Raw genomic sequence first — 24,196 nt, 5'->3', positions numbered from 1 at the left:
GTAACTGCCCCCACAAAAGTCCCGAACTGCAGATGTGGCTGCAGGGCTATGTTACAGTCTGCCTGAGTCACTTCTGGGTTTGAATGGTTACAGCCAGATCTCGTTAGGTTCTGGGTTTTTTTTAGAGTACCCTCTGTTTTAGGCTTTAATTTCTCTGCCAGTTTACTGCTTTGTAATCAAGGCAGAGCAGTTAGCCTATAGCAGAGCCGTCTCTATAACTTCTCTAGCCACAGAGATCACCCCTGCCCCTGGTCTGCTCAGGATGCTAGCCTCTCACTGCCTGTGCTAGTCTGTTTCTGGCCCTTCAGGACAAACCCTTCCTCATGATCTTCCAGATTGACTTCAGCTGGTAAGTTGTAGTACTTCTAATCTTCATGAATTTAAGCAGTGAAGAGCTTTTTTTGAGGTTGAATTCAATAGTCGGTAGTGAGGGGAATGAGAGGAGCTTAGAAAGTCTCCTGTGCCTTTTCCACCATCTTGGCTCCATCCGAGAATTCTCATTTGATGTCTCTTACATGTGAAATTTCCTGTAGAAGTATATTTGATACATATACACATATACACCGCAACTAGGTGAATGATGTTTTATTGTAGAGGATGTGCAAGAGAGGAAAATGTAATTAGACTAGAAAATTAGGATATATTAAGTTGTAAAGTTCTTTAAATGTTAAAGACAGGAGGTTACAGTTGATCCTAAAAGTAACAGGAATCACTTTATTGAATATGGATGTAACATAATCAGATCTGTGTTTTAAGAAAATTACTTTGGCAGCTGAATAAGCAATGGATTGATGTGTGGAGAATCAAAGAGATCAATTAGATAGAAGTCTATTATAATAATATAGGTGAGGGATAGTAAGGTCTGACTAGGTTGGAGGGCCTGGGAAAAGAGAAATGAAGATTGATTAAGAGATATTGTGGAGACAGAATGGACAAAATATATCCACAGATGAGATATATAGAATGAAGGAGAATAAGGAGTTATAAGATAACACCAATTAAATCCTACCTTTGTAACAAATTCTCCCAATTATTTTGCTTAAATATTAATTTTTCTAACTGACTAAAAGATAAATTGGAGAAGGGAGATAACAGAAGAAGGGAGACCAATAGGGAGATTACTGCAACGGTCAAGGCAGGAGATGATGAGGACTTTTGATAAAATGATTATTAGGTGAGTAGAGAGAAGGGGGTATATACAAAGAGATGTAAGGAAAATAAAAACAAGAAAGATTTGATTAAAGATGGGATAATAGAGTAAAAAAAATTAAAGATGACTCTGAAGTTGCAAAGCTGAAAAAAAATGTTGGTACCTTTGACAGGAAAGATGTTAAAAGATACAAGTTTGGGGGAGAAAAACAAAATAATAAGTTCTGTTTTTTGATATGCTAAGTTTGAGATACCTATTGGAACATTCAATTCAAGATGGGTGGGGCATTTGACAAAACCTCATGCTATGTACTTGTGGATGATATGGAGAGATGTGAGCTAGGTGATAGTGACTTACTTAATAGACTGAATGACTATTGATTATTCAGTTGACATCTCTTTGCAAAGGGGTCTCTACTGGAATATTTCTTTTGTTCTGTTATTGCCCCAATTCTACTTACATATTATTCATCAATGCTCTGTATGTGGGTATAAATAACAGCTTTTATCAAATTTCTAGATGATACAAAGCAATGAGGGATGACTAAACAAACTACGATGTGTAAAGGATTATTTTTTATGTTACAAATAATTACAAAAGGGGCAAATTTAGAGAGACCTTAGGAACCTTATATGAACTATTACATAATGAAATGAGCAAGTTACATTGAATTATGAATGTTGCAAAGATAAACTTTGATTGACTAAAGAAATCCAATGACCAACCAGAATTTCCAGGGAAAATATTGATAGAGCATGCTAACATTTCCAAATAGAGATGTAATGGACTAAAGATATAGAATAATATATAACATTTTCTGATATGATCAATAATGGGAATTTATTTTGTGTCCCATGCATACTTGATCCAAGAATTTTTTTTCAATAGCAGGATTGTGGGAACTAGAAGATGAGGAGACTGGAAATAGGGTCACAAAAGAAAAGACTCATTGAAAGAAAAGAGAGTTCATTTAAAATGAATAAACTTGAACATGAGGAAAGCAAAAGCAAACATAGACAAGAGCATCTTTGAAATCGTAATGAATTATATAAGTTTCTGTACATGGAAAGTCAAGCTACATTGGGGAATACTGTGTGTACAGCATTGTGTTTTAGCAAAGACATTGTAAAGTTAGAGAATGTACAGAGGATGAGTGATGAAAAGGTAAGAAAACTAGAAAAATTGCCCAAAATTGATTGATTGAAGAACCTGAAGATACTACACTTGGAGAAGTGAAGACTTTGGGGATATTATATTAAATTGATTTCATATTGAAAACTTGTTATGCTTATCCTTGGAGGGCAGAAGAATTAGGATCAATGGATAGAAATTAAACATTTCACTTAATTAAAGTCACTCAGACTTGAAACAGATAGTTTCTAGAAGTAGGGAGTTCACCTTCATTGAAAGTTATCTAAAATATTCTGAGTGACCACATGTTGAATAACTTATTGGACTCCTGGAATGGTTTGGACTGGATAACCTACCTGACATCTGAAATACTGTACTACATTGAGCCTGTAATTTTATTAATTGGCTCATTTTAATTTCCTATGTGTGCAATTGAATTAACATTAAACTTAATTTGCTTACACTCTTTAGGTAAAGGGTTTTTTTTAATGTAAGTTTTTCTGCCTGTTTGAAATAAACTATTTTTAAGGCTTCCACTTCAAATACAAATCTAATGGTTATGGAAACTAAAAAGGGTAAGACAAACAGGCTCATGTAAAAGTCAGATTCTTTGGAATTTTTTTCAAGTACAGATCATTGATAAAAAGAAATAATTCTACTGTTTGTTCAGGGTCAGTAGGTTCATGTACCTTTTTAATTATGATGCATAAGTTAGTGGATCAAAACCAAAAGCAAAGATTCTGACTAAAAAAACAAAAAAAGATTTGACAGTAGGTTGGAACATAGAGTGAAGAATTGAAAATGACTCTGAAGTTGTAAAACTGAAAAGATCTTGGTGCCCTTTGGCAAGAAGGAAGACTTTTTGGGGAAGGATAATGAGTTCTATTTTGGATATGCTAAGTTTAAGATACTCACTAAACCTCAAGATGAGCAAAGGATTTGAAAAAGTCTCACACCATATATTATTTAAATAAATATCTGGAATACAGCATTTGAATGCTTTTAAAGAAGGGTAAAGTTTATAGGTGACCTCCAAGCATTATTTATTGAGATTCTATATATGCTTATCATTGTTCCACACCTTATATTCTAAAACTTATATAATTTACATGGGCACACATAAGGCATTACATCTTCTTTCACTGAAAAATGAATATCACCTTGAAGAGAAGTATGAGATCATCTAATAAAGATTAAAGGAAATATAGAGACAATTATTGTCTGAGGATTCTTTGATAGTTTTAGAGGCAATTTCTAATATTTGACAAAGATCCATTGAGGGAAATTTAAAACTACTGAAATGATACAATGATATCAGAGTTAAAAGAGCTTTGCAATACTTTTTGGACATTATGTCATAATTTTATACCCTGTATCATGTTCCATTACACTAATTTTTAAAAATTGTGTTGATCACATATTCCAGTAATGTCTCAAGCTAATTTTTTTTTGAAAAATGAGTAATAATTGTTCATCATTTGACAAAAAAATTCAATAGCATAATTTTATAGGTTTATTATTAGTTATACTTTTCTTTACATGTGCTCCCCTTTAACATCATGAAGTATGAGACAATTGAGAATTGATCATTAGTTTTTATTTTCTTCTATGTTAGTTAAGTTGCTAAGCCATTTCCCAGATTTTCTAACTCCTATATTTATTTTTTACTTATCCCATACTTTATTTTTTTCTTATTTGTCTTTTTTGTTAATTTCATTATTATTCATTATTATATTCATTATTATTCATCATTATTTTAATTCAGCTAAATATAAACAATATTTATTTATAAACACATATTTTTATATATAAATATATGTATATTATATGTAAATAAATAAATAAAGATAAATACACCAAAATGAAGCACACCATGTTATGAGTGAGAAATGCCTGAGAAATTTACTGTATCCCATTATAATAACTTCACAATAGTTATTTGATTATCCCAGAGGGATGGATTGCAGCTATTCTATAATTTTTGATTCAGAGGTGGTCTAATGTCAATTTAACAAGCAATATCAGCTTTCTTCTCATTGATGCATCTGAAATCTAAATTCACTGCTCAGGAATTAATACTCAGACTCTTCTCAATAATGAACAATGCAACATATTTCCTTCTTAGACATTGTCATGGCATCAATTAATGTCTAACAACATTTTTCTTGGGTGAAAACAATTTCTTTTTATATTTACTATATCTTGGTAAGTGTAGTTGATACAAAAATTGTGTTCTTTATTGTCAAGAAAATCACCTTATATTTGAAAGTATTAATTTTTACATTACTTTTACTTAAAAGTTAGTAATTTTATTTTTATTGTGAACTAAACAATCTATAAAAATTAAACAGAACATTTTCATTATGTAAACTAGAACAGAAAAAGGATACATATGAAAATGTGAATCTTTGTTATATATCACCTGCCTTAAAAAAGAAAAAAAAGAATGCAAATAATTACATGTGTTTTTTTTTAAAAAAGGTGTCCTGTAGCAGATGGGATTTTATATGGTACTTGAAAGAAGCCAAGAGGCACAGATGAGGCGGAAGAGAATTCTAGGCATTAAAACTTTGGGTATGAACTAGTAAAAACGCCTGGAGTCAAGTTATGCAAGCAACAGCAGAGATCACTGCTACTAGATCTCAGAAATAAGAGTAGGGAAAGTGCTATAAGAAGTATAAGAGTATGTGTGGGCAGGGGTTGGGGGAGGGTTGGGGAGGTTAGAGGAAGGGAGGAATAGGCTATGAAAGACTTTGAATACCAAACAAAGGATTTTATATTTTCATCGTGGAAGTGAAAGGGAACTATGGGGAGTTTGTTGAATACAGAGAGAAGACATAGATTTGTCCTTTAAAAAGATCACTTTGACAATTGAGTGGAGCATGGACTGGAGCAAAGAGAAACATGTCAGGGAAATAAACCATCTCATCATGAGGTGATCTGGGCCTGGACCAGGGTGGTGGCAGTTTCAAGGAAAAGAAGGAGAGATAGGCAAGATATGTTATTAATGCAAAATTGACAGGTCTTGGCAACAGTAGGTATGAGATACTAAAGAGTAAAGAGTTGAGGATAACACCTATATTAGAAATTTGAATGACTAGGAAATTAAGTGTTTTTGATAATAACAAAGAAGTTTGAATGGGAGAGGTTTTTGGAGAAAAGATGAGGTTTTTTTTTTAGACATGTTGAATTTAAGATGTTTCTGAAACATCCAATTTTAGGTATCCATTAGACATTTGGAGAGCAAATACTGAAGTTTAGCTGAGATATTAGCTCTGAATAAGTTTGTGTGAGAAAAAATTAATAGACGGATAATAGCCGAAGCCATAGGTGTTAAGTTCACCAAGTTGAATAGTACAATAAAAGAAGAGAAAAGGACCTAGGACCGGACTATATGCGATAACAATGGTTACAAGTATGATCTATCAAAGGAGACTGTGAAGGAGCAGTCAAATAGTTAGGAAGAGAACCAAGAAAGAATAATGTCAGAAAACCTAGAAGGAAGAGAGTATCAAGGAAAAGAGTGTGATTAACAATGTCAGATATAGCCAAGAGGTCAATAAAGATAAGAATTGAGAAAAAGATATTAGATATGGTAATTAAGAGATATGTAATAGCTTTGGAGAGAGCAGTTTCACTTAATGAAACCAGAGTATAGAGATTTAAGAAGAGGAAAGAAGGTAGAGATACCCACTGTAAATGACCACCTTAAGCATTTTAGCCACAAAAAGGAAAGAGAAATATGCACAACTAGTTAATGGAGATGAATGTATCAGTTGATTTTCTTTTTTAGAATCGGGGAGATATAGGCATGTTTGTAGGCAGTAGGGAAGCTAGAAGTGGACAGGGAGAAATGGAAGCTAAACAAGAGAATGATGATGATATAGGAGGCAGTCGAATGGAGAAGATGGGATGGAATGGGATCGCTTATGCATGTAGTTAAGATTTACCTTGGCAAAGAAAAGAGTCATTTCATTATGTGAAATAGGGATAAAAGAGGAGATAGAAACAAAGGGAATTTGAGTAATATAAGATAGAGAGGGTAGAAGAGGAAACTTGGTTCACAGGTTCAAATTTTTCAGTAAAACATGAACTAAGATTCTTATTTGGTAGTTGAGGCCATATTTGGGGTAAGGAGCCATAGAAAGCTTGAGAAGGAAAGAAAAGATTTGAAAGAGCTAAAGATTAAAAAGATTAAAAAAGATTAAAAGATTTTGAAAAGCATTGCCTTGCAGAAAAGAAATCTTCATTATTGTAAATAAGCAATAGTTAATGAAACAGATGGTAGGAGTGATCTAAAGTTGAGATTTTGCATAGATAAACTGGTGTTTAAAGTAAGGGGGCAAGGGAGGAAAACAGTGTTAAGTTGAACTAATTTATCAAGGTCACAATTAGGAAGGGATAAGAATGTAGCCAGTGCAAAGGTGATAGCCTAGGACAGAAGTGAGAGGTCAAGGGTTTAAAGATCATGCTGTGGAAGAAGAGTAAGGTTTGAATTTACAAAGCAGAGAGAGAAGTAGACAGACTATTGTGATCAGAAAAGAAACTTCTTAATTTGTGAATGTGGAATTGGTGCATTTGTGGGTGATGACAAGATCAAAAGTAGGACCATTTTTGAGTATGACAGAAGTGGAGTGGAAGAGTAGATAATGTGACATGAATAAACTGAGGAACTGTGAGGTGATGGTGTTTGAAGAAATATCAATATCAATGTCTACATCTATCTGTTTATATACATGTAGGTATATATATTATATAGTATAAGGGCAGAAGTTAAAAGTGAAGGTAAGACTATGATTAAGGCATTGAACTCACTGAGGTAAGAAAGGAAACAAGTTACTGATCAGTAGACAGCAGGAATGAGAATTTTTGATTCATGATAGATATGGACTGACTGAAGTTCTAAGGAGGAGAGGTTACCCAGTTGTAACTATAGAGGGAGAAATTAATCCCCCCTTCTTGAATGCTGAAGGGCTGACATATAAGTTAAAATGGAAAGAGTTTTTACAAACATCAAAAATCAAAGAACCACAAGTAACTTCAATTAACTTGAAAAGCCTACATTATAATTCAGATTATTCATACATAATGAAATATTTCTTGTAAATTTTAGTTCCTAGTAAGTTGTTTTTGTTATTGCATGCTCCCAAAGATCATACTTAGGAGAGGCTAAGCTACTTAGCTTTGTACTTTCTGGAACAATGAGTCCTCATCTGCTAAATCTATCCTTTAAAAACGAGTACAACCCTCCCTTACTTTTCCTCCAATCCTCATTTTCTGTCTCTTGTTTTTAGAATTACAATCAAGTCAATATGAACACACTGCTTCTAGAAACACTTTGTCAATGAATTACTCTAGTATTTACTTAATATATTTAATATTTCCAGACTAAACCTCCCAATCCTAGTCATTAATCTTCAATATGTCTTGTCTCTTTCTTTAAAATGTAAGACAGAAATGATTTCACTTCTGTTTGTGTATTCTAAGCATTTAGCACAGGGCATAATATCTAGAAAGCATTTATTAAGTGCTTTTCATTCATTCAAGCTTCCAGGTTTAAGGCATCATTGGGGAAACTCCAAAATGAGATCATCTATGGGCTTAACAAGAATTTTTTTAAATACCCTAAAGAAGTAAAGAAGAGAGAGAGGAATAGGTTTTTATTTTTTGAAATCTAGATATATTGAAGGTCATTTAAAGAAAGAAGTGGAAAATGTGAACAAAATGGGAATTCACAAACCAATCTTATCTGAAATGGAAAAAAAGAAATAGAAAACTATATATAGTAAAAAGAGAACAAAAATAAGAGCTGTACTGAACAAGTGAAGTACTAAGTGATTTAGAAGTAAAAAAGGTAGAACCAAGATGGCAGAGTAGAAGAAGCACTACAGCCTGAGCTCTTCCAATATTCCCCTCCAAAAATCTTAACTACCTGGAGCAGAAGAGTTAACAAAGGATTGGGATGAGACCCCCCCCAAAAAAAAAATCTATGATGCTGGGGTAGAAGACAGTCCAGAGTGTGAATTGCAGCAACATTAACTATGGGCCTCAGAGGTGGTGACAGTAGCAGCAATTCTGAGAGTTTTCAAACCAGAAACAGTCAGATTAGATGAAACTGGTAAAAAAGATTATAGAAGACCCTTATGGTAGCACTGAGTGCAGGGTGTTATTTGATAACTCCATTACACATATTCACTTAGAGTAAAGTGTAAGAGCAGAGAGGTGAGCACTTTCAGTCACAAGGAAGAAAGGGCAATGAAGGGCTTTTAATCACAAGGGAGCAAAATCAATATTGTTTGAAGCTTCAAGATATCAGTCCTGCATAAGACTAGAACACAGAGTAAGAGGATAACTCCTCTTGCTAAATTATCCCTCTTGGAGGCACTAAAATATCCCAAATTCCCCAAACTAGCTCTGAACATAGTAATATAAAAAAGCCTGAAACTTTGCACATTGAACCCCTCAAACCATTTCCACCCTGGGAACAGAGCTGAATTTAGGTTCAAAGTCAAATAGTAGGTTGGAAAAATAAGCAAACGCCAAAAAAGAATCTGACAAATACATATTGTGGTGGCAGCAAAGATCAAGACACAAACAGAAGAGACAATGTCATAGCTATAAGCAAAGCCTAAAAGGAAGAAGGCACGAATTAGATTTAAACCTAAAAAGTCCTAGATTCACCCAAAATGATTTAAAAATGAAATAAAAGTATGCAGAAAAAAAAAATTGGGAAAATGAGAGCAATGCAAAAAAGTGAAAAGACAATAGCTTGGTAAAAAAAAAAAGGGGGGGGGGGGGGGGAGGATAAAGAAGAAAAAAAATGGCATTTTAAATATAGAATCAGTCAAATCAAAAAAAGAGGAATAAATCATCACTGATGAAAATAAACTCATTAAAAAAGCAGAATTGACCAAATAGAAAAAAGAAACACAAAAGCTCATGGAGGAAAATAATTATTTAAAAATTAGAATTGAGCGAGTGGAAGATAATTACTCATGAGACAACAAGAAACAATAAAACAAAATCAAAAGAATAAAAAATAGGGGAAAAATGTAAAATGTCTAATTTGGAAAACAGCTGATTTGGAAAAAAGACCAAGGAGACACAATTTAAGAATTAGTGCTACTTGAAACTCATAATTAAAAAGCATAGACATCATATTTTAAGAAAATACAAAAGAAAATTGTCCCAGTATCCTAGAAATAGTGGATAAAATAGACACAGAAAGAATCCACCAAACACTACCTCAAAGAGATACCCAAATAAAATTCTCCAGAAATATTATAATCAAATTCCAAAGCTCCCCTATTTCATAGAAAAGCATCCAGAAAGAAAACATTGAAGTGCAAAGAAGCAATAATTAGCTTACGATAACCTAACCAGAAAAATTGAATACAATTTCCAAAGAAAAAAAGATATTTAATTAAAGGATTTTATGAAAAGACTAGAGATGAATAGATTTTCAAGTAAAAGACTCAAGAGAAGCCTAAAAAGGTAAATATGAAAGTGAAATCATAAAGAACTCAGTAAGGGTAAAACTGTTTATCTTTTGATATGAGAACATGATACAAATCATTATCAGGGCAGGTAGAATGATTCCAAATAGAAAAATGTTAGAATCCTTATAAAGTGTTAGCTCAATGGAATTGATAGAAACAATACTTATATTTACACCTTTGAGAGTTCACACTTAGCTCACACATTAGTTTACAAATTTGGGAGATTCACAAGTCAGGATTCAGTATGAGATTCACAAGTTTACACCTCCCATAATCCCATTCTCTTAGAGGAGGAGTCAATCTTTGGGTTCACACTTTTAAGAGATCATATATAAGAAACTCTTAGAGCTTCAGTGAAGAGTCAGTTGAGGAGATTGAGAAGCTAGAGAAGGTGGTCGGGCAGAACTGGGGATTTGGAAGAGGAGAGGCTGAAGCTGGCAGAAGCAGAGGCAAAGGATTAGCAACAAGAGCTGTCGGAACCAAGGAAAGCTTACTGGGCTATTTTGGAAGAGACAATAAAAAACTACTTTAACAGCTGGCTGCATTTGAGGTGATTATTGATCTGAACTGAAACTAAGGCTGCCTCCAAAAGCTCCCCTGAGAAAACTGCTCACAGAGAATGATTATGTTTTTGAAAAGAAGAGAACACCACAGAAAAAGACTATGGGAGTCAGTTGATTATGTTGGGCAATCTAAAAAAAAAAAGTTGATGGGCAAGAAAAGAGACTTTACTGAGGGAGGGAAAAGGAAAAGAAATAATGGAAAAAATTACATCATGTGATAATGGCACACAGGAAGAGATTTTACAAAGCATGAGAAACTGGGGGGAGGGAGGCAGCACTTGAACCTCACATTTTTTTGGAATTGGTACAAAGAAGAAAACAAACAAACACACACAAACACACACACACAATGAAGTAGATAAGAGAAATCTATCTTAACCAATAGGTAAGTAAGAAGGGAAAGAGATAAATAGGGGATGGAGTTATAGAAGGGAAGACAGAGGCAAAACAAACATCTGAGGAGGAAGAAAATAGAGACAAGTATAACTAGAAAATAGGATGGTGAGAAATGAACAGTTAGTAATCATGATTCTGAATATGAATTAGGCGAACTTGCCCACAAAATGTAAGCAGATAGCAAAATGGATTTAGAAATCAGAATCTAATAATATTTTGTTTATCAGAAATGCATTACAAACATAACTCATAAAAGTTAAAATTAGGAGTTGGAGAAAAATCTAGTATGCTGCTTTAGCTGAAGTAAAAAAAAAATGGGGTAGCAATCATGATCTCATACAAAATAAAAGAAATAATAGACCCAAATAGAAGAGAGAAGCAGGGAAACTTACATATTGCTAAAAAAAGTAAATGAAGTAATAACAATACTTAAACTATGAGTACCAGATGGCATAACATCAGAATTTTTGAAGAAAAAGTTAAATGAATTCTAGGAGGAAGTAGAAAATAAAACTACATTAGTGAAAGAACTCAACTTTCCCCTCTTAGAGCTAGATAAATATAACCATAAGAAAGAAGCTAAAGAAATGGATAGAATCTGAGAAAAATTACATATGATAGAATTCTAGAGAAAACCAAATGGGAACAGAAATGAGTGTACTTTTTCTTCAACTGTCTATGACACCTCCATAAAAATTTACCATGTCTTAGGAAATAAAATCTTCACAAACTAATGAAGTAAAGCAAAAATATAAATGCACTCTTTTTAGGCCATAATGCAATAAAAATTACATTGCATAGAGGGACTTCAAATTAGAGATTAAAAATCACCTGAAAACTAAATAATATAATTCTAAGTAAAAAATGTATCAAAAAAAAGTCATAGAAACAATACTTATATTAAAGAAAATGACAACAATGGGACAATATAATAAAGCAGTACTTAAGGGAACATTTATATCTGTAAATATATTAATTAAAAAGAACAGATCAATGAACTGGTATGCAACTTAAAAAAAACTTAGAAAATAAAATAACTATCTGAAATTAAAAAACAAAACAAAAATTATGGAAATTAATAAAATTGAAATTGAAAAAAAAATGAATAAAACTAGGAGCTAGTTTTTTGGGAGGGAGGGAACCATAAATAAACCATTATTGTAAAACTTCAGAACTACAATCTGAAGGAAAAAATATTGCAAGTTGCCATACAAAACAATTTGTTTATCAAGGAGCAACAGTTAGGATTACTGAAGATCTGGTAGTTTCTGCCATAAAAGATAGGAGAGCCTGGAATACCATATTCTGAAAGGCAAAAGACTTAGGGTTTCAACCAAAACTACCCAGCAAGACTCAGCATCATCTTTCAGGGGAGATGATGGATCATCAATGAAGTAAGAGACTTTTTATCACTTCAATTAAAAAAAAAACTAAATAGAAATTTTAATCTACAAACACAGGACTTAAGATAAGCATAGAAAGATAAATGGGGGAAATGCACATACATACACACACACAATCAGTCATAGGGGCAGACAGAAGGGGGCATCCCATGGACTGAGGATATTTTTGTGAATGGATTCTGATGAGATGATATCAAAGAAAAAGACATCAAGGGGGTAGGAAAAGATCTGTACTTGAAAAAGAGGAAAGGGAGAGTATTGCACAATTGGATTACATGAAAAGGCAAAAGACTTATTACAATGGAGGAAAAAAGAAGAAAGAGGGATTAGCATTGTCTGAAGCTTGATCTCTTTAGTTTTGGCTCTAAGAAAATAATAACATTCAGTTGGTAGGAGAAGAAAGCAGAAAGTAAAGGGAGGGGGTGGCTAAAAAGGAGGACAGAAACACTAGGGAAAAAGGTAAGAGATGGGGTGAAGGGATAATAGCAGATAAAGTAGTGGGTGGGGTGGATTAAAAACACTATTAAGAGAAGGGGCAGAGGTTATAGGAGATAAGGTAGTGAATAGGATGGGTAAAAATACACATTAACTAAGGACAGGGTGGAAAAGGACAAATGTATATATAGGAGAGAAAATAGAATGTAGCTGGTAATCATAACTCTGAATATGAGTGGGATGAATATTTCCCTTGAAATATCAAGAGTAGATTAAAAAACAATCCTACAATATATTGTTTACAAGAAATATATTTGACAGAGAGACATACATACAGAGTAAAGGTAAAAGGCTGGAAAAGAATTTACTATGCCTTCAGCTGAAATATAAAAAGCAGTGGCAGAAATTTTGATCTCAGAATAAACAAATCTAAGAGTTGGTTTTATGGAAAACCCTCCCAGCAAAATAGATAAGCCTTTGGTTAATTTGATTAGAAAAAAGAAAGGAAAGAACTAAATCACCAGCACCAAAAATTAAAAGGGTGCAATTATCACCAATAACAAATTAATACATTAATTAGAAGATATTTTGCCTACCTATACGGCAGCAAGTCTGACAATCCAAACGAAATGGATGAATATTTATAAAAATATAAATTGTCCAGATTAACAGAAGAGGAAATAAATTACTTAAATAACCCCGTTTTAGAAAAATAAATTGAACAAGCCATTTATGAACTCCCTAAGAAAAAACTCAAAAGCCATATGGATTCACAAGTGAATTTTATCAAACATTTAAAGAGTAATTAATTTCAATACTTTGTAAACTATTTGGGAAAATATGTAAAAACAAGGAGTACTGCTCAATTCTTTCTATGACACAAATATGGTACTGATACCTAAATTAAGAAGAGCCAAAACAGAGAATGACCAATCTCCCTAATAAATATTGATGAAAAAATTTAAAATAAAATATTAGCAAAAAGATTATAGCAATTTAGCAGCAGAATAATTTACTATGACCAAGTGAGATTTATACCAGAAATTCAGGGCTAGTTCAATGTCAGGAAAAATATTACCATAATCAACCATATCAATAACAAAATCAATAGAAATCAAATGATAATCTCAAAAAAGAAATTAAAGGAATTAGGAAATAAAACTATCACTCTTTGCAGATTATGTGATGATATACTTAGAGAATCCTAGAAAATCATCCAAAAGCCTACAAGAAATGATTCACAGCTTTAGCAAAGTTGCAGGATATAAAATAGACCTATATAAATCACCAACAATTATGTATATTATTGACAAATACCATTAGCAAGATAGAGAAATTCCATTTAAAATGAATATAGACGAAGTAAAATACTTGGTAGTCTACCTGCCAAGACAAACCCAAGAACTATATAAACAGAATTATAAAACATTTCTCACACAAAGTAAAATCTAAACAAGTGGAAAAATATCAATTGCTCATGGGTAGGGCCTAGCTAATATAATAAAAAATGACAATTCTGCCTAAATTGGCCTCCTTGTTAAGTGCCATACTCAGTCATACTGCGAAAAAATATATATAGAGAGAGAGAGAACTAGAAAAAATAACAACAAAATTCGTCTGGAAGAACAAAATATTAAGAATATCAAGGGAATTAATGAAAAATACGAAGGATGGTGGTTTAAGCTGTATCAGAACTATAACTATATTATAAAGCAGAAATGATTAAAACCATTTGATAGTGGCTAAGAAATACAGTAGTGATTTAGTGGGATAGGTTAGTTTAGGTACACAAAACACAATAATTGAAACCTATAACAATCTAGTATTTGATAAACCCACAAACTCCAGCTTCTGTTACTATTTGGGTAAAAAAAATTGCTGGCAAAACTGGAAAATAATGTCAGAAACTCAATATAGACTTACATCTCACACAGAATATTTAAATAAAGTCAAAATGGGTACATGATTTGGGCATAAAGGCTGATACCTTAAGTAAATTAGGAGAGCAAGGGATAATTTACTTATTGATTACATTAAATTAAAAAGGTTTTGCCCAAACAAAATTAACAGAAACAAGATTTTAAAAGAAGTATAAAGCTGAGAAAAAAATCTTTACAGCCATTATTTCTGATTAAGATCTCATTTCTAAAATACACAAAAAAATTGTATCAAATTTATAATAATACAAATCATTCCCCAATTGATAAATGGTCAAAGGATATGAACAGATCATTTTCATATATCTATAATCATATAAAAATGCTCCAGATCACTATTGATTAGAGAAATGCAAATTAAAACAACTCTGAGGTACCATCTCACACCTCTCAGATTGGCTAAAACAACAGAAAAAGATAATAAATGTTGGGGAAGATGTGGGAAAACTGGGACACTAATGTATTGTAGGTGGAGTTGTGAAATGATCCAACTATTCTGGAGAACAATTTAGAACTATGCCCAAAAGGTTATCAAATTCTTCTTGTCCTTTGACCCAGCAGTGCCACTACTGGGTCTGTATCCCCAGGAAATCATAAAGGAGGAAAAAGGATCCACAAATAGATTTGGAAAACTCTTTTTATGGTAGCAAAGAATTGGAAAATGCCCATTAATTCGAGAATGAACAATTTGTCGTATATGAAGACAATGGAATAATATTGTTCTCTAAAAAAATGATGAACAAGTTGATCTTAGAAAGGCCAGGAAAAGTTTACATGAACTGATGCTGGGTAAAACAAACAGAACCATGAATACATCATACACAGTGCCAGCAAGAATGTGCAATGATCATGTGTGAAAGACTTGGTTTTTGTCAATGGTTCATTGATCCAAAGCAATCCTAATCAACTTTGGACAGAAAAGGGCATCTGCATTCAGAAAAAGAACTATGGAAATTGAATGTAAATCAAAACATGCTACGTTCATTTCTTTTTTCTGTTTTTTACCTCTCCCATAGTTTTTTCCCCTTTTACTCTGATTTTTCTTTCACAACATGATTCACAAAGCAATGTATATTAAAAATAAACAAATTGAAAAAAAAAAAAGAAAAAATCAAGCTAACATGAAAATGAAAGATCGATTTTAAAGAGTTTAGTTCTTTTATTTAAATTTAAAATTTTAGTTATTATTAAAATTAATGAAAATAAAAAAATAATTTTTTAAATTAAAAAATAATTGTGCATCATGCCCCCCAAAATTAAATAAACAAACAAATAAATTTAATAATTATAAAAAGAGAGAGTAAATGTAGAGCTGATGAGGTTATTCTACAGGTAAGACTAGAATCCAAAGGTGTTTACTAAAAAAAAAAAAAAAAAAAGCTGGTGGATTAGAGGAGTAGAAAAAAGACATGGATTTGGTTCTAGAAGGAGAGGAAAAGCAGAGAAGCCTGGAATAAGATTGTTTTAAATAAATAAGCTGCAGATACCTAGTATTATTTTTCTTATGAAATTAAATTATTGCATTGAATATGTAAATTTAATTAAGTAGTATTGTCACTTTTATTATGACATCCTATAGCTAATAATATTTTCACATTTGTCTATTTCTAAAAATACTTTTTAATAGTTGTATTCATATAGTTTTTGTATATGAATTGGGAAATAGACCCCCAAGTATTTTGCACATTTTATGATTTCTTTAAATAGATATTTTCCTTCCATACCTTCTTGTTGGGTTTTATTGATATTATGTAGGAATGGGGGTTATTTGTATATATTATATTTTGTATCCTGCAAATTTGCTAAGATTTAATTTTTCAATTAATTTTGGTTGACTATCAGCACCTCCCCAAAAATAGAAATTTTGCTTTTTCTTTACCTATGATTTTTTCTCTCAACTTCCTTGTCATTCCTATAGCAAGCATTTCTAGTTCTATGTAAAATAGATGGCTGACAGTGGACATCTTTGTTTCACCTCTGATTTCAATAGAAAGGACTCTATAGTTTGTATCTGTTACATATTATTATTGCTCTCTTTTCTAGGCATGGACAACTTAACATTTTAATGCAAGAGCCTTTTATTCTTGCATTTTCTAAGTTTTAAATAAAAATAGATATATTTTGTTAAAAACCAAAAAAAGCTATTTTTGCATCTATTGATTTTTTTTTCATTTGTTACCAATATGGTTAAATAACTTGTGTTTCCTAATATTAAATAAAACTCTGAATTGCTGGTATAAATCTAATTTGTTCATAATCTATTATCTTTATAATATATGGTTTCAATGTTTTTGCTTACATTTGGTTTAAAATTGTCATCAATTTTCATTAGGGATATTGGGCTATAGCTTTTTTATTGTTGTTTGTTTTTTAAGTATCCCTGTATTATGAGCCAAGACCTTATCTGGGTCACAAAAGGTATCTTTTTGCTAATTTTCCAACATTTTATGTTATTGTGGAATTGTTTTTTTGAATGTTTGATAGAATTTATTTGTAAATCCATCTAGTCCTGAAGTTGATTTTTTTTTGTCTTGTTTTAGTTTGTGACTTGTTAAATTTCTTCACTTGAAGCTGAGTTGCTCAAGTTCCTTATTTATTGTTCTGATAATCTATTTTTTTCATACTTATACAAGTATTTATACAAATATTTATTTATTTCATTTAAGTTGTCAAGTTTATCGGTATTTAATTGAGCAAAATATTTCCTAATTTTATCTTTAATTCTTTTTCATTTTTCTTGAATTCACCCTTTTCTTTTTTGATGCTGATTATTCGTTTTTTTCTTTGTTTTAGTCAACTAAGCAACACACACACACACACACACACACACACACACACACACTCACATATATATATATACACACACATATATAGTTTCCCCCAATAAAGGAACTATATTTTATTTGTTAAAGTGCTTTTTTTTGTCTTTTTAATTTTTTTTTCTTCTATGATTTTCTTGATTTCTAATTGAGGTTGCATTACCAATTCATTGAATTGTTCATTCTCTTCCCAAAAACAAAACCAAAACCAAAACAGAATAAAAGACAGGAAAATAAAATAATATAAAACAGAACAAAACAGAACATTGTTCATGTGCCCAGCAGAACATCGGAAAGATTCAAGATATATAAAAATAAATTTCCAGTTCAAGACATTAATGAGTGTCCATCTTTTTTTTTTTTTTTTTTTTTTTTTTGCTTTCTTGTAGGCTATTTTTGGTTCTTTATTGTACACTTTTTTTATTTTATTCTTTTTCTTTCTTTCATCTCCTCCACCCCCCCCCAAGCAGGTTATAGTTAAGTACAGATATATTTTAATAGATATATACATATATATGTACAAACACACACACACACATACACACATACATACACACACCTGTGGTCTTTGTATCTTCTTGGGTTGTGCCAGAAGGATCTTTCTTCTGCCCCAAGTTTTCTTGATTTTTCACCAGTCTATGTCAGCCCACAGGCACAAATTTGTTCTGTTTTGTGGGGGAAATATGGAGAGCATGAAATTTATTACCTATTCCACCATCTTCCCAGATTCCTCTTTCCCATTCTCCTTTTTGTTAGCAAAAGAGTTTAGAGAAATGAATTTTCTCCCTAGGGTCTACTTTAATTGTATTCCAAAAATTTTGATATGTTGGAGATATAAATTATTTAGGAAAAAAACTTTCTATTTGATAAAAACATGATGGGAAAACTGGAAAGCAATCTTGCACAAATCAGATTTAAGATCAATACCTTACACTGTAATCCATAATACCATTTACTTTGATATCAAGTCTTGATATTAATGATCAGACATAAAAAATTAGAAAGAAATCACACCATACACCTCTCATAGCTATGGATAGAAAATGGATTTTTAACTAAACAAAAGATAAAAACAATTACAAAAGGTAAAACATATACAACTTTGATCATATGAATCTGAAAAGCTTCGGCACAAATACAGTACACCTTTGATAAGAAGGGAAGTGGTCAAATGGGGAAAAAAATCTTTGTATCCGATTTCTCCAATAAGATTTTGGTTGCCTAAATATATACAATTACTTATAAAACTAGTAGCTATTCCAAAAGTGATACATGATGTAGGAATATGAATAAATGGTTCTCCAAAGAAAAATTACAATATATTTATACCCACATGAAAGAATACCTTGAATCACTAATAATAAGAAAAATGTAATTTTAAATAATTATTAAGTATTGTTTCACACCCTGAAGTTTAGCAAAAATTACAAAAATGGCAATTCTTAATACTGGAGGGATTGGAAATGAGAGGCACACTAATATCTTGGTAGATCTATGAGATTGTCCCAACATTTTGGAAAGTAATTTGTCATTATGTCAATAAAATGACTAAGATATTCACACTTTTTGAACCAGAGATTTCATTATTGGGGTTATATCCTAAATGAAGATATTAATAAGAAAGTACCTACATACCGTGTTTCCCCGACAATAAGACCTATCCCAAAAATAAGCCCTCCCCTTACTGTATAAGATTCCTCTAAAATAAGCCCTCCCCCGAAAATAAGCCCTATTGAGATTGCTACTGTAGTGAAGGTGATCCCCTGCACTACACGCTACATTACGGTACCCTCTGTATGCACTGTCCCTTCCCCTTCCCTTCCCCCCCCCCCCCCCCGGTGAAACACACGCCACGTTCCGAGCTGCATCCAATCAGAGCTGCAGCAGTGAGCGCGTCATCCTGTTCTTCCCCAGTGATTTGCTTGCTGGCGCCATTGAGAGCAGTGCCATGGAGGAGAGCTGAAGCAGGACAACATAAAAACCCAGTATGTAAGCGGGAGTGAGGGGGCATGATATAGGATAAAAGGGGCATGATGGAGGATAAAAAAACTCAGGGGGCATGATGGAGGATAAAAGAAGAACTCAGCCAGCACTCACCACACTAAAGAAATGAAGAACTTCCTTGCAGAGAGAAGAATAGATCAAGTAATGATTCCTGCAGGAATGACTGCCTATCTCCACACCCTTGATATTGCAATAAACAAGCCATTCAAGGACCATTTGCACATGGAAGTCAATGACTACATTGAAAATAGAATGGAAAGAAATCAGAGTGGAAACTTTGTGAAGCCCCGTCTGCAAGAAGTCGTGACTTGGGGGAAGAAGTCATGGGATAAAATTACTGACAGCTGTGTCGCCAAGGCACTATGAGCAGGTTACCTGGACAAGACATGTTCATTTAAAGAGAGCTATATTGCTGGACATGACAGATTGGGTCCACTTCTTCTGAAGGAAATAGAGGCGCAAGACATCCAGGATGGAATTCAGGGTATGGATACTTATGATGATGTTGTTGAAGATGATGACATGATTGTTATTGAATAAAGGTACTTTTTTTTTGTTCACATTTACCTGTTTATTAAAATTGTTGTCAATGTTCATTAAAATAAGCCCTCCTCTGAAAATAAGCCCTCTGGTGTTTTTCTGTCCAAAAAAATAATAAGACAGTGTCTTATTATCGGGGAAACACGGTATATCAAAATATGTAGAGCAGCATTTTTGTGATAGCAAATAATTGGAAACAAAATAGATGACTACAGATTGGGGAATGATTAAACAAACAGTGTACATGAATATAATGGAATATTACTGTGCTGCAAGAAATTAAGTATGTGAAGAATACAATGAAGCATGGAAATATTTACATGAATTGATGCAAAGAAATAAGCAGAGCCAAGAAAACAATATACATAATAGCTACAACATTGTAAATGAAAGAACAATCATGGGGCTTGGGGAAGGGGAAAGTGAATGTAACAAAATTGTAAAGATTAGGCATGATTCAAAAGAAGAGATGAGAAGATAACTATATTCTCTACCTTGGTGGAAGTGGGAGGTCCATGTTGTTGCACTTGCTTTTTTCATTGTATAAATTGTACTTGTTTTTTTTCCTCATTTAAAAATAAATGCTCTTTGTCAATGGGACATTGTTATTGTCAGTGAGAGAGAGAAGATAGGATACTAGCAATAAATATGGTGTAAGAAACAAAAGACATCATCAAAAACATTTTTAAAATGATAACGTGGAGTAAAATGCACTCTGCTTCATTTAAATTTTTAAATTTTTTTTTTTAATTTGAAATTTAAATAACAAGAATTTTATTATCAGAAATGTGCCAACTTTAAAAATAGCTATCATTACAAGAGACAAAGGCACTATGTTGTACTCAAAGACATCATAGCTTATTAAACAACAAATATTAACCTTCACTGTTCATGAGAATATTAGTATACTAAGTACTTAAACCACTAAATTATATTTTAAAAAAACTAAGTTAGAAAACAATTTTGACTTAAACATAGCTCTTTCTGGCTTAAATCTAATACAAAGGTAAACAAGAAACAAATTGAGAAACTCAAAAGAATTAAAACATAAATATATTAGACTGTTCATTGATTAGGAATATTCAGATATATTCTTTTTTATTGTACAGAATCTTCATAAAATTGGTCAAATGGTAGGTCATAAAGAATTCAAACAAATACAAAAAGGTAAGAAATATATAATCATATCTTTACAAACCATATTTTTTTTTTTAAAGTGTGACCAGTGACAGGAATACCACCACCAACAACAAAAACACACATAAATAGATATTCAATATTATTACCTTAAATAATCATCTGGTTAAAAAACAAGCTATAAAACAATAATAATTATACTAAAGAAAAAAGTTAACATATGACAATGCATTGGGGAGGAGATCATTAGACTTGGAATTAGAAAACCTTGAATTTGAATTCTACCTCAGAGACTTATTAAATCTATGACTTCAACCTCCTTCATTTCCCAACTTGTAAAATGGAGATGGTAACAGCTATCTCACAGGGTTGTTGTTATGATCAAATGAGATAACACATATATAGTGCTCTATAAACATCAAAGCATTATATAAATGCTACTTACTATTATTATTATTTAATGTTCTCACTGCATCAATACACCTCCCTTCCACCCCTGTTTGTTGAGTATCCCATTGGGTGACTTCCTCAGGTTTAAGATAGTCTATGAATTTACTCTCTTAAATTTAACTCAACTCCTACCCCACTCAGCCACTGTATTTTCACCTTTAATAGTGTGCCATTTGACATATTTAAATCAAAGTGAAGGCATTTACCAAAATGCATGAACTAGGAACAAAATAGTTCCTATAAACATGGGCATATTATTCTACAAATCTATGTAAGAGCAGTGAGAAAAATGGACACACATAAAGGATACACTAGCAGAGAGGCACAGTCATAGCGAAAACATGTCAGTAAGTTCAACTTCTTGCACTTTAGGGCCCTATAGATTTTCTCTTTTGAAGTCCTTATTCTGCTTTTTCTGGATGTAATGTGTCTGTTGGGCATATTACTTTGCTGGGTTCCCTGCAATTATCTCTGCAACTAAACTTTCCATGGCTGGAATTTCTGTAGAAGCTAGATGTTTCTCTCTCCCTTCCTCCCTTTCTCTCCCCCATTGTATACCACATAAATATACACACATACAAAATCATTATTCTACAATGGACTTTTATCAGGCATGTGAAGAAGATTCAACATTAGGATAGCTATTAACATAATTTAATCAATTCCCCCCCCCCCCCAAATAGAAACTGGATCATTATATAACAGGCACTTTTATTTTATGGTGTTATTTTATAATAGCACTTTTTTTTTAAAGATAGCCTAAAAATAAAAGGATCTTTTCTTAATCTGAATAGAAGTATCTCTCTAAAACACTAAGCTTTCCTAATGAGACTAGTGATAAGGGGTGCCTTTTGTCACTATTATTTGACTTAATTCCTAGAAATTTTCACCATATTATTATATTAGTAAAATTTCTATTCAATTTAACTATATTTAAGAGCTTCCTGTAGCTGAAGCCTGGTTTTTAATTTTGTTTGCTCAAAAGCTTTAAAATTTAATATGATGAAAGTTGCCTGTTTTGTTTTGATCTGCCTTCCATCTCCTTAAATGTTCATATATTCTTTTTAAATGTCCAGTATGCAACTCAAGTCAACCAGTATCTGTACCTGGAGGTTTTTCTCTTTTAAATTTTTTTCTTCTTCTGGATTTCACCAAATTCTCTCCTCCCCAAATTTCACTAATGACCTCTCTTGATAGTTGTAATCCCCTCCAAATAATCTACACAATTTCCTTTTCCTTATTTAGCTCACATCCTTATTTCTCTCACTCCTACCACAAATTTTTACTACTGAATTAGGAAGTAGTAGTATCCTAGATATCTATTATGACTTTATAAGTAAATAAATTAATAAGCATTTATTATGCACCAGATACTGTGTAAGCACTGAGGATACAAAGAAAAGGAAAACATAGTCCCTGCTCACTAAGAGCTTCCATTATAATGGGAACAGATTGTACTAGACTAACCAGTTTCTTTTATGAATAGATTCTAAACTTATAGAAGAATAAAATGTTTACCTTTATTTTAGAAAGTATATGATAAAATCTCTTAAGCTATTCTTATAGAAAAGAAATATAATACAATGGATATGAATCCAGAATTTCTGAATAATTATGCTTAAATAGTAACCATTAATAGTTTTATGTTAGAGTAAAAGGAAGAATTTTCCAGTAGAAATAAAATACTGTGTAATATTTATTTGTCAGTATTTTGGATAAAAGACTAATATGGGGCATCCTTATCACATTTGTAACTGACATAAAGTTGGGGGAGGGAGGAATTCCCACTAACACACAGAAAAAAAATAAGAATCAAATTCAAAGAAATCAAAGACCAGAATAGAAGATCAACTTGAATCTAGTAAAATCAAATGTAATAATAATTATTGTAAGGTTTTATAATTGGATTAAAAATCAACTTTCCAGCTATAAGGTGAGTTGAAATAGCTATACTGTACTTTAAAAAAGATCAGAAAGTTTTAGGAGGATAAAAACTCAAATTGTGTGATATGGCAGGAAATAAAAAAATCTTAATGACATCTTGGACTAATTTAAGCAAAAGTAAAATCAATGGTCCTTGACAGCAGATTGGACTGAGGTGGGAAGTGGAGGGAAGAGATAAAGAGTTAATTATGACACTCAGGTTGATAGCCTGGGGTCTAAAGTTGTGGGAGTGGTAGTGTTATTGTGGAGATGATTTGAGGAGAAGGGTGAGGAAAATAACTATTTTCAGCTAATGGAAGCATTTTCACGTTGAATATTTAGACTTTTGTTCTTGGTAGAATCAAGAGCAATAGATAGAGTTGCAGAAAGGTACATGTGTAAGGAAAAGAGTTCTTAATAGAACTGTTCAAAAATGAAACACATTGATTTAGGAATTAGTTCCCTATCACTGGAGTTCCTTAAATGAAATCTGGGTTGAAATTTTCTGGATGTCCATATAGAGATTATTATATTATATTCTCTGTATTATTGTGTTTTGTTCTAAGTTAAGAGAGGGCATTGCAGTATATTCAGAAGAAGGGATTTTTTTTTTTTTTTTGCAGGTGATTGGGGTTGAGTAACTTGCCCAAGTTCACACAGTTAGAAAGTGTTAAGAATCTGAGATCAGGGCCAGTGCTGTATCCTCTGCAACATCTAGCTGGCCTGGGAATTAAAATGATGAGGAAACAATCAAAAATTCCCTGTGAAACTAAGTTAACAATGTCCACCTTGAAGAAAAAAATACTTGA

General features: G+C 32.2%; 2 protein-coding genes across 5 annotated transcripts in view; one reads left to right on the top strand and one right to left on the bottom strand.

Moving 5' to 3' along the window:
• The window catches only part of SPATA17 (spermatogenesis associated 17), a 275,330-nt gene that overhangs the window by 59,703 nt on the left and 191,431 nt on the right, over positions 1–24,196 (top strand). The window lies entirely within an intron of this gene.
• The window catches only part of GPATCH2 (G-patch domain containing 2), a 452,239-nt gene that overhangs the window by 359,341 nt on the left and 68,702 nt on the right, over positions 1–24,196 (bottom strand). Inside the window, exon 2 of one of the 4 annotated variants that reach the window (XM_051998291.1) lies at positions 17,893–17,998. The exons of the other annotated variants lie outside the window; for them this stretch is intronic. The gene's annotated coding sequence lies outside the window, so the exon portion shown is untranslated. The remainder of the gene's footprint in view (positions 1–17,892; positions 17,999–24,196) is intronic. 4 annotated transcript variants of the gene reach the window in all.

This window comes from Antechinus flavipes, chromosome 4, assembly GCF_016432865.1.
Source record: "Antechinus flavipes isolate AdamAnt ecotype Samford, QLD, Australia chromosome 4, AdamAnt_v2, whole genome shotgun sequence".
Classification (NCBI taxonomy): Eukaryota; Metazoa; Chordata; class Mammalia; order Dasyuromorphia; family Dasyuridae; genus Antechinus; species Antechinus flavipes.
The sequence above is the reverse complement of the archived record's forward strand: the minus strand, read 5'-3'. Positions and strand labels throughout refer to the sequence as shown.